This window comes from Myotis yumanensis, unplaced genomic scaffold, assembly GCF_028538775.1.
Source record: "Myotis yumanensis isolate MYYU_CA2020_CCGP unplaced genomic scaffold, mMyoYum1.0.hap1 SCAF_5, whole genome shotgun sequence".
Taxonomy (NCBI): domain Eukaryota; kingdom Metazoa; phylum Chordata; class Mammalia; order Chiroptera; family Vespertilionidae; genus Myotis; species Myotis yumanensis.
Window position 1 is genome coordinate 18,879,915 of NW_027223756.1, and position 9,989 is coordinate 18,889,903.

General features: G+C 44.7%; 1 pseudogene; it reads left to right on the forward strand.

The window, feature by feature from the left end:
- The first annotated feature begins 4,739 nt into the window (after positions 1-4,739).
- Positions 4,740-4,892, forward strand: LOC139011825 (U1 spliceosomal RNA; annotated as a pseudogene).
- Positions 4,893-9,989: the final 5,097 nt, after the last annotated feature.

Sequence of the window (9,989 nt, forward strand, 5' to 3'; positions counted from 1 at the left end):
CAGTTGCCATGTAGCCGCTCCTTTTATCTTTCTAATGTGGTCTGACTAGGTCTCTGGTGCAGCTGGAGCTTCAGCCCCACCACCATGTTCTAGGGTTTTCTCAGTACTGTCTTTCTATGAACAGTGGTTGGTTGTTCTTGTGAGGATGAGTGAGGTCAGAAACTAGCTATGTCTTGCTGATGTCCAGTTAGGTTTTGAATGTCTAGTGTCAATATGGAGGTAGAGAAGCAGTGTTAGGAAAACACATCATTCATCTGAGTAGAAGGACAGTGGAGTTTGGTTACTCATCTCCTTTAGCCATTTATTCAATCATTAAACAAATATTGGCCCAGACCCACTCTATGACAGGACTAATGTTAAGAACAGTGGTGATGTGACCAACATAAAGCCCCTGTCCTCAGGAGGTTTATTCCAGAGGTAGATATGCACACAGAGTATGATACACACCCTCTACACTCATGTTATAAAGTGCTATGAGACAAGAACATAATTCTGACAGCTGGGTCGCTACTGTTAAAGCTAATTCTCATGAAATCATGTATTTATTGTCTGTGATGCACAGGGAAGGAGCTGGAATTCTTAATTAGAACCCCTTCCCGAGTTTTTGGAGCAAGAGGGAATAAAATAAAGAAATCAAGATGACACTGAATTTTATTTAGTCTAGTTTTAACACCTTTTACAAAATCACTGGAGAGCAGCCTACCCTCTCTCATTTTCTCCAGTTTCACATTTATTTCTAAGACCAACTATGGAGGATCCCAAAGATCAGCATTTCTAATGTTAAGCTGAAGGACCTGGGCCCCACAAGGACATGCCCAGGGTCAGGTGAGACAGATGCATTATATTCATTTCACAGGATGTTCCTCCTGTTATTTTAAACAGAATTTTGAACAAGCAAAGGGTTTGAAGGGTTTATGTTTTATTCACTAAAATAGTCAGTTTAATCAAGCCTTATTACTTCAGTGATGTGGTGGTTGAGTACTAATGATGTCTGTAAATGACATAATGACCTTGGTTGAAAGCAGGTGTGGAGAAACAAAGCCACACTCTGAAAGGTCATATGGGTCAGCCTGAGGGCATCAAAATGTTAGACCTTAATACTTTCGCCTGAAACTGGTGATACAGACTCAACACCTGCAGCACCTCCATCATTGACCCAGAGCGTGACTTCCAAATACAGTGGGGCCTTGACTTACGAGTGTCCCGACTAACGCGTTTTTTGAGATACCAGCTGTCTCTTGGCTGATTTTTTGCATTGAGTTGATAGAGTAATTTGAGTTAACAAGCTCCTTAACGAGCTCCTTAACGAGCTCGGTCTCAGACGGAATTAAACTCGTAAGTCAAGGCCCCACTGTATGCCTTCCTTCCCAGAGTGGCTGCCCGAGGTCAATTCCCTGTTACTGTTGTCTTTATTGCTGAGTTAATCAAGGTATAATGGTGAAAGTCCAGTATAATTTAGTATATTCAACAAGGAGAAGGTGTAGTGATTAATACTCACTAGCACTATACATTTATTGGGCTCCTCTTGGGTGAAAGACACTGTTGGAGGGACTGAGGATACAGTTATGAACAAAAATGTCCTAGACCTAATGCAGCCTATATTATAGAGAACGGAGACAAATTAATAAGTAAACAAATATATATTTTGGTTTAAGCCAGGGATAAATGTTAATAGTGAAAAATGGAGCTAAAATAGAGAGACCTATAAGAAGAAGGAAAGGTGTCACTTTAGATAGGTGATCAGCAACACCTTCTTTGAGGAAAGATTATTTGAACAGGATCTGAATAACACTCAGAATAACACTAGGCATCAGGTAAACCCCTGGGAGAAAAGCTTTCCAGGCAGAGGAAACAGCAAGTGTGAAAGCCTGAGGCTGGTGCAAGCTGGGTTTAGTGTTCTGGCAAAGCAAAAAGGGCATAGTGGCTGGGATAGAATGAGCAAAGGGAAGAGAGGTAAAATATAAAGTTGGAAGAATGACCAGAAGCCAGAGCTTGTAGGGCTTTGAAGACCATAGTAAGAACTAATATTTACATATAAGCAATTTGGAAGATATTAGAGGGCTTGATATAAGGAACTAGGGGCCCTGTGCATGAATTTGTGCACCTTGAAAGGAACTGTGGGCCTTGAGGCTGCGGTGGGCACAGGGGTAGGTCTCAGCCCATCCTCCGTGCCCCCGCCCATCCCTTCCTGCTGCAGCCCCTGGTCCTGTCTGCCGGCAGCCCTGCTCCTGCTGACACCGCTCCCACATGCTGATGGCGCTGGCCCGGCTCACACCCACTTATGGCGTGGAGCGATTGGGGCCGGAGCCAGCAGCGGGTGTGAGCAGCGGCTGCTGCCCCAATTGCTCCTCAGGAGCAGGGAGAGGTGGAGAAGTCCTCAGGGGCAATTGGGCAGGCAGCCAACACTCTCACCCACTGACGGTACTGAGTGATCAGGGCTGGCGCTGGGTGCCGGCAGTGGGTGCAAATGGGACCAGCGCTGGCAGCAGGTGCAAGCACCAGGCGGGACTGCAGTGCACAGGAGCAAAGAATTTTCAGTAGCCACCAGAGGCCCACCCTGATGACAGCAACTGGTTCCCTGCCTTGGTCTGGCACCCCCACTCACCTGCTTCACCATCCTGCTGTGGCCAGCGCCCACCATGTTCCACGCTCTGCCACCTGCTGCTGACACCCGCCATGTTCTGCGCGCGCCCCCTGGTGGTCAGTGCATGTCATAGTGACCAGTTGTTCGGTTGTTCCACTGTTTGGTCTATTTGCATATTAGGGTTTTATATATATATAAAAGCATGATCTGATTTACTTGTAAAGGATTACTTTACCTTCTCTGGTGGGAATAGACTATAGCAGGATTCAAGTGAGAGGTTGGTAAATGACAGTTTTTTAAAGTGAGAATAAGAGTGCTAAGACCCATAGGTGATGTCTGTCATGGGTGGGTATGGAGGTAGGTGTACACAGGTAGATAGGTAGCACCCATTAGAATGTCTCCATCATGGAAGAAAGTTCAGGTTGGGCAGCCAGACTACAACTTCCTGGATGTTTGAGATGTACAAATCACTTACCTTGGGTGTCAAGGACTCACTCAGCCAAGGTCACACAGAAAGTTGGAGGTAGAACTAGGCTTGAAGTCTTTTGGTTCCTAACCCAGTGCTCACTGCATCATCCCATTCTGTTGCAAGATTGATGACTCAGCTCAAAGATGCAACAGTAGAGATACAGGAGATTTCAAGGAGTGATGGGGTAAGAGCAGCAAATGGATAAAGCAGGGGAGACATTTCTTTATAAAGCCCAAAGAATGAACGGCCACCTGTCTGCAGTGAGGATAAGTCTACAGTGTCTCTCACCCTCACTTTCCAGTTACTCCCTGTCATTTTACACTGATGACACAGCCCTGTGTCGCATCATGTCTCCCATGAGGGATGGCATGTAGAAGGTCATTTATCCTTCTCTCCTTTGGCACCAGGACCAGGTGGACATGGATCACTCACAAGGATCAGAGACAATAGCCTAGCCAGAAAAGGGGCAGTGCAGTATCTTGAAGGGCAGGACTTCGCATCTCAGTCTCCCCTTCCACCTCCTCCCAGCTGCCAAGTTATTTACACATTTTGGGCTTGGAAAGGCTCCTCACATGTCTAACAGGAATAAAAATTCCAGCCTGCCTGAAGCCAGGGGCTAAGCCAGAAAGACTCATGCCCCAGGACAAGAGGCGAGGACTTAGTGATCACATGGAAACAGGCAGTGGAGGAGCAGGAGGAGCATGGGCCCTGGAGCCAGAACCCGGAGGTTCAACACCCAGCTCTGGGGTCCAGTCCAGTGTCCTTGGCAAGCCACCCAAGCTTTGTGCCTCAGTTTCCTCAACTGAAAATGGTGATACCATAATATTTACCTCCTAGGGTTTCCATGAGCCTCAGGTGATAACTATACAACTATTAGGCACAATTGCCACAACTCTTGATATTGTTATTTTTTTCTTAATACCTAAGAACTCTTGGGGACCATTTTCCCTCTTATGATGATAATCATGAGAAAATCTGTTCACTCTTCAGTGCTCTTGTGAGGGCTTCCTCCATCGCTCTCACCCCTGCAGATGAGAAACGGAAGTACCCCTCCTCTGAACATGCACAATACTTTCCTCATCCCACCTTTCTGGCACATGTTGCATGAAATCATGTCATGGGTGGCTGTCTTTCTGAGTGATCCATCCGGGCAGAACCTACCTTTAAATCCTAGTCCCAGCTGCTCTGAGCCAGAGGGAGCTAAGTCTGCAGACACTGGGGTCAGACCAACCAGGCTGTGCCCTTTCCCAGCTGGATGATTCTTGTGTAAATTACTGTTGCAGTATAATTTTCAAAAAAGCAAAAAACATCACCTTTGTAGGAAGATATACTGAAAGCACATTGGAGGTTTATTATCATGTTAACGAAGGACTCAGCAGGATGAGAAAGCTCAGTCAAAGAAGGGCTTGAGAACTGGTATAGAGTCACTGAAAAATAAAAACACTGAGGTAAGATGGCTAAGTTATACGCAAAGGTAGTTAGGTAATTAATGCTCTGTAGGGCTCGAACACTGGTAGTAACTTTGGGCATTATCTTTTCTACTGAACAAACATCCTTTGTTCTTTACCAGCCAAAAGTCATTTGTAACTTACACATGTTCTATAAACCAACATCTAATATGAAGGAGTCTATGTGTAATTAATGGTAAATTAAATAAAGGTTCATTTCCTTTAAGAATCAGATAAAATACTTACCTGGCAGGAATGATATCATGATCACGAAGGTGGTTTTCCCAGGGTGAGGCTGATCCGGATGTGCTGACCCCTGTGATTTCCCCAAATGTGGGAAACTCGACTGCATAATTTGTGATGGTGGGGGACTGCATTGTGCTCCCCCCTATTAAAAAAAAATTAGATAAAACTCAGGAGGGTCTGTGAGATAGTGATCCAGTACTGAAAGGACATTATATCTTCCTTTTTCCTCATTTCCAAGTTTTGGGTAATTTTTAATTATTACTTTTCTAAGCCTCACTTCTGTATCTGTAAAATGGGGTGACAATGTCTATTGTTAGATTTGTGATGAAATGAGATGAGGTATCCAGTGTACTGTCTTAGGTGCTAAGTGTTGGCACAGGGGTAACCAGATGTTAAGGTTCAAGTTTTGGAAGGAAAATGACAAGTGTGTGCCTACGAGGTGACAGACACTGTGCTCCATGCTTTCCATATGCTTACATACACCCCATTTACCTGCAGAACGGGTCTGTCAGGCGGGCAGTGTTTAGTTCCAGCTTATGTGCAAAGAAACGCGGATTACCAGGAGCGAAGTGACTTGCCTGAAGATCTGAGATCCAGGGAGTACAGAGTACGTCTGTGATTCCAGGGCTCTTTCCACAACGTGGCTGCCTCTTTAAAAGAAAGAAAGAAAAAAAAAATCACAAGACAAAAACTTTGAACATCATTTGCATTGAATGTGAATTGATTTAGAAGGATTTATTCATTTTCGTTATTCATCCAGATTCTGTTCCTTCCTCCCCGCTTGCCCACCCTATCCCATCCCTGAGCCAAAAAGCCTTTTGCCTTTTTCTTTTTGCCATTCACTCAACCCTTCAAAGCGGGAAGGATGTGCCTCTGAGTGAAACATTGTGCTGGCAAAATGACACTCCATTTTCCAGGGGCCCTAACAAAGCCTTTTGATTTGAATGTCAATGCTGTGAGCATGATTAAATGTAAGACTCACTTTTACATTCCCCAGCTGCAAAATAAGTTGTACAGTTCAATTAGTTTGCCATGTGGCTGAGGAATAAGGCCCCTAAAAGTTGCTATGGTGATGTGACGGATGAGGATGGTGTTGGTGCTGGGGTTGGAGCCCAGTGAATTTCCAAGGACTGAAACTGGAAGGGTGACAGGTTGGGAGGATGGCACTATTCATTTTTCTTTAGAGCCGCCTTGAAATGCTGTGTTTCCACTGTATCTGCGACGCGTGGACTCTCCATCCTGATACATGAAGATAATGTCTGGGAGAATTAGCCACAGGCAGGCCTTTTGCTCTTTCTCTCTTTCTCTCTCTCTGTCTCAAATCATTTGCTATCCTGTGACATTAATTGGGATGTGGAGAGAATAATGTAGGAAAGGAAAATATCAAGGCCTTATAATTTATCTGTAATGGCCTGAGGCCCACATCCTCCCAAACTCTCATTGTGGATGATCTCTTGCTTTTACCAAAAAAAATATCCTTTAGTTCTTGGCAGTGCTCTTCGCTGGCATGGTCCTCCTGGCTCAGTAGGAATTTGAGCAAAGACGTCCATGAATGAAGTCGGAGCAGAACACGTGGACATCGGAGGAAAAAATGTTTCCCATTTGTTTTCTTCAGGGTAGTTTTTAGAAAGTGTCCTAATTTTTTAAAATTTCCTGTTGTTTTTATTGTTGTTGGGGTTTTTGTTTTATTTGTTTTGTTTTTGTCCCCTTCACTGAGCTCTTAAGTCCATGGTAGCAGGGAAGGTGTTTATTAAGTAATTTACTACTGTACTCCCCACACCCAGCCTAGGGCTCGGTAGCAGGAGGCATTCATTAAGTACTTGTTCAGGAAATGGATCACGGCATGTGAATATGAATCCCGACTCCTGCCCTGTCTTGGGGAAGGCTGCTTTAGTTTTGCTAGACACCAATTGCCTCCTTTGTAAAGTGAGAGTGACCAGCCTCCCCTACCTGCCTCTAGGCTTCTGGCAGGAAAGAATTAATAATGGACATGCAGGAGCTTTTTAAACGGCACAAATTAAAGGGCTTCAAATAAATTAAAGGGCTTTCTTGTTGGGATGGATGGCACGTTTGGATGTGTGGTGTGTAGAGTAATTGCCCAGCCAGGGAAGATCCTCGCTCACATAAGAGCGGATTGAAGAAGGTGTGTGCAGCACGAGTTTGTCAGTATCCTCACTTAAACGGCCCCGGAGAGTCCCACGAGCAAGATGTTCCTTTAAGGTCTTCTGCAGCAGCATCATGAGAATTCATTAAGGTCGGTAGAATGATTTGATAACCTCAGATAATAGGTGTGACGGGAGTGTAAACTTATATTATTAAAACATGAATTGAATTGTTTTCTGGATGACTTAAGCAGGCAACAGGGTGAAGGCAATTTCAGAAGGTGCTTTGCGGTACCTGGTGAAGAATGAACGTTGAATTTGGCTGTTGTTCATTTATTTGCTGCTTTTCCCAGAAGGCTACAGTGCAGGCTGTGTGGAGAGGGGCAGGGAGGAAACAGTATTACAGTGAGGAAAATAGGGTTCCCACCTGACAAGCTACTGAGGACCGTTAGGCAAAGCATGGACCTTCTCTAGGTCCATATTTCAAGTAAGAAAAGCACTTTCCAGTCTATTCCACAAACCCAGATGTACAAGTGGGCAGTTAGAATGACATGAGAAAATGAAGGGGAGTCTTTGGTCTATTAGATAAATTGACTGAGTTTAAGTTTAAACAGGTTTGCCTTAGGACCACACTTCTGGAAGCTTTTAATGAGTTCCTGTCAATCTTATGAGGAAGAAGAGATGAAAGAGAGTTGTGTTGCATTTCTTTTCTTTCCTTCTTCTTTAAAATATATTTTTATTGATTTCAGAGAGGAAGGGAGAGGAAGATAGAAACATCAATGATGATAGAGAATCATTGATCAACTGCCTCTTGCACACCCCCTACCAGGGATTGAGCGCACAACCTGGGCATGTGCCCTTGACGGGAATAGAACCCAGGCCGATGCTCTTTCCACTGAGCCAAACCAGCTAGGGCTATGTTGTATTTCTTTAAATTATTTTATCATAATCTTTTTTCTGTTAACATCTCAAGTAGTATTCTTTGACAACTTTGAGAAATATTGCCCCCAAAAATAATGTCTTAGGTGACTCTCCACCTATAAGTCACTCAGGGAAACCTCCCAAGACCAAACTATAATTTCAATGAGGCAGCATTCTTGCACTTATTAGATCAAATGATAACAAACAAACACGCAAGTGAGGAAATAGGAAAATCAAGCATACGCATCCAGAATTATGCTCCTTTGACATCTCCTTCTGAATGCCTCCACGGGCTTTAAAATCAGCCTGTCCAGAGCCAAACTCAAAATCCTCCACATCTGTGCCACGCCAGTCCCAGACTCCATCTGGTGTTCCCTCTCCCAGTGACACTGTCACGGCCATCTATGGCAGCTTCTTCTCTCGGTCCTGCCATCCCCCGATCCTCGCTATTAGTCCTATTTACTTCCTATAACCTCTCAAGCCAATCACTGTCTCCATAGAAGATAAGTGCTGGCTGGCATGTCTGGCCTTTATGATCTAGCACACATGATCTTCTTTAATCCCTGGGGTGGGTATTTATCCCCAGTGAACAGAGAAGGGTATTGAGGCCCCGGGAGCTTAAGGAACTTGCCTGAACTCACATCCCCAGCCTATCACAGCTGAGCTGAGAGATAGACCCAGCTCTAAAGCTCCCTTTTGAGTACATCCTTGCAGCCTCTCTGAGAGCAATTCAAGTCTAAATTTCCCCATTGTTCAAATGTGATTTTCAAACCAATCCTGCCTTGCCTACATTACAGTATTGATGTAAGTATAAAATTCAGGGGAGAGTTGCATAGCACTTTAGGAATGTAAAAATGGCTTGACAAAGGCAAGCTCTTATTACTCAACTAGACTGCAGAATTCAAACAGGCCAGGAGAGTGCATCTCAATTGGCATAATCTCTGTGATAACAGCTCCAGACAATCTTGGGAAAGAAGGTGCTGAGAGCGCTGTCCATTTCTTCAAATAAGAACTCTCACAAGATTCATGAAAGGCAGGCAACATTAAGCTATTGGAACTGCATTTCTGATTTCTCAGATGGGTTGATCCAGAGCCAAAGCCCAATTTTTGAACTATAGATCTGTTAAATAGCACCCAGGGCATCTCCCTCATGTTACAGAAGTGGAAACTGGGGCCGATAGCAACCATAGTCAAGGTCAAAACCAGGAGACAAGTCACAGTTCTATTTCTCCCCTTCTCTTCCCCACAATTCCCACATTAGGCTTCTTTTCAGAGGTTTTTCTCCACTCTGTATAATCTCTAAATTCCCCAAGCCGAGACTCAAGTTCTCCTTTGACTGGCAAGAGGCCTCTGGCAGCCCAAGAGGAGCATGCACTGCCTATGGCATTTGCCTTGGGGAGAAGGAGAGCTCCAGGTGGGACTGGCAGACACAGCCATGCTCTCTGCACATACTTTGGGCAAAGCATTTTGTGTGTGCTCCCCAGGGCCTGTGAGTCTGATGGCTGGGATATAAAGTGAAGTCTCAGCATGAAAGGGAAAGCACACCAGTCAGAGCCATTACTACATCACCGCCTCTACACTAGATGCTCCACCTTTGTGCCCAAATGCTCATGCCACAGCCATCCTTTCAGGTTTGGACCAAATGTTGTTTGAAGATCCGAATTTTCCTCTCCAGCATTTATCATTGTGTCTTTTTAACTTATATAAGCAACACTGCCTGCCATGAGAAAAAAGCAGTGTGTGAAATTTTGGAATGGGCCTTAACAGCCTGCTCATCAGCACCCCAATCCTTCCTTACAACACTGACAGTGTGCTCTTGGGGCCTCTTCATTACCAAGAGAGGGTGTGCAGCCCAAACGCCTGGAAGGGCAGGCAGAACCATAAACACTCTAAGCAGGCTAAATATGAGAGTGAATGCCCATTCTGTAGGGGCAGCCATGACCCTGTCCTGCTGTCATTGCTGCATGGCATTGTAGACCCTCAGCATTGTCAGTTGCTTCAGTTTAAGAGTAGTCCCCAATCCAGATTTTGGGTGTCAAAACTCCTGACTTTAAGGTGATGGCAATGAATTCTAAATTTTTAGAAATGCCGCATAAGCTAAATAAGATACTTGCAAGCTAGATGCAGTCCATAGGTGGACAACCTCTTGTTTATTAAGAGACTAGAGGCCCGTGCACAAATTCGTGCATGGGTAGGGTCCTTCTGGGTGGCCTGTGGGG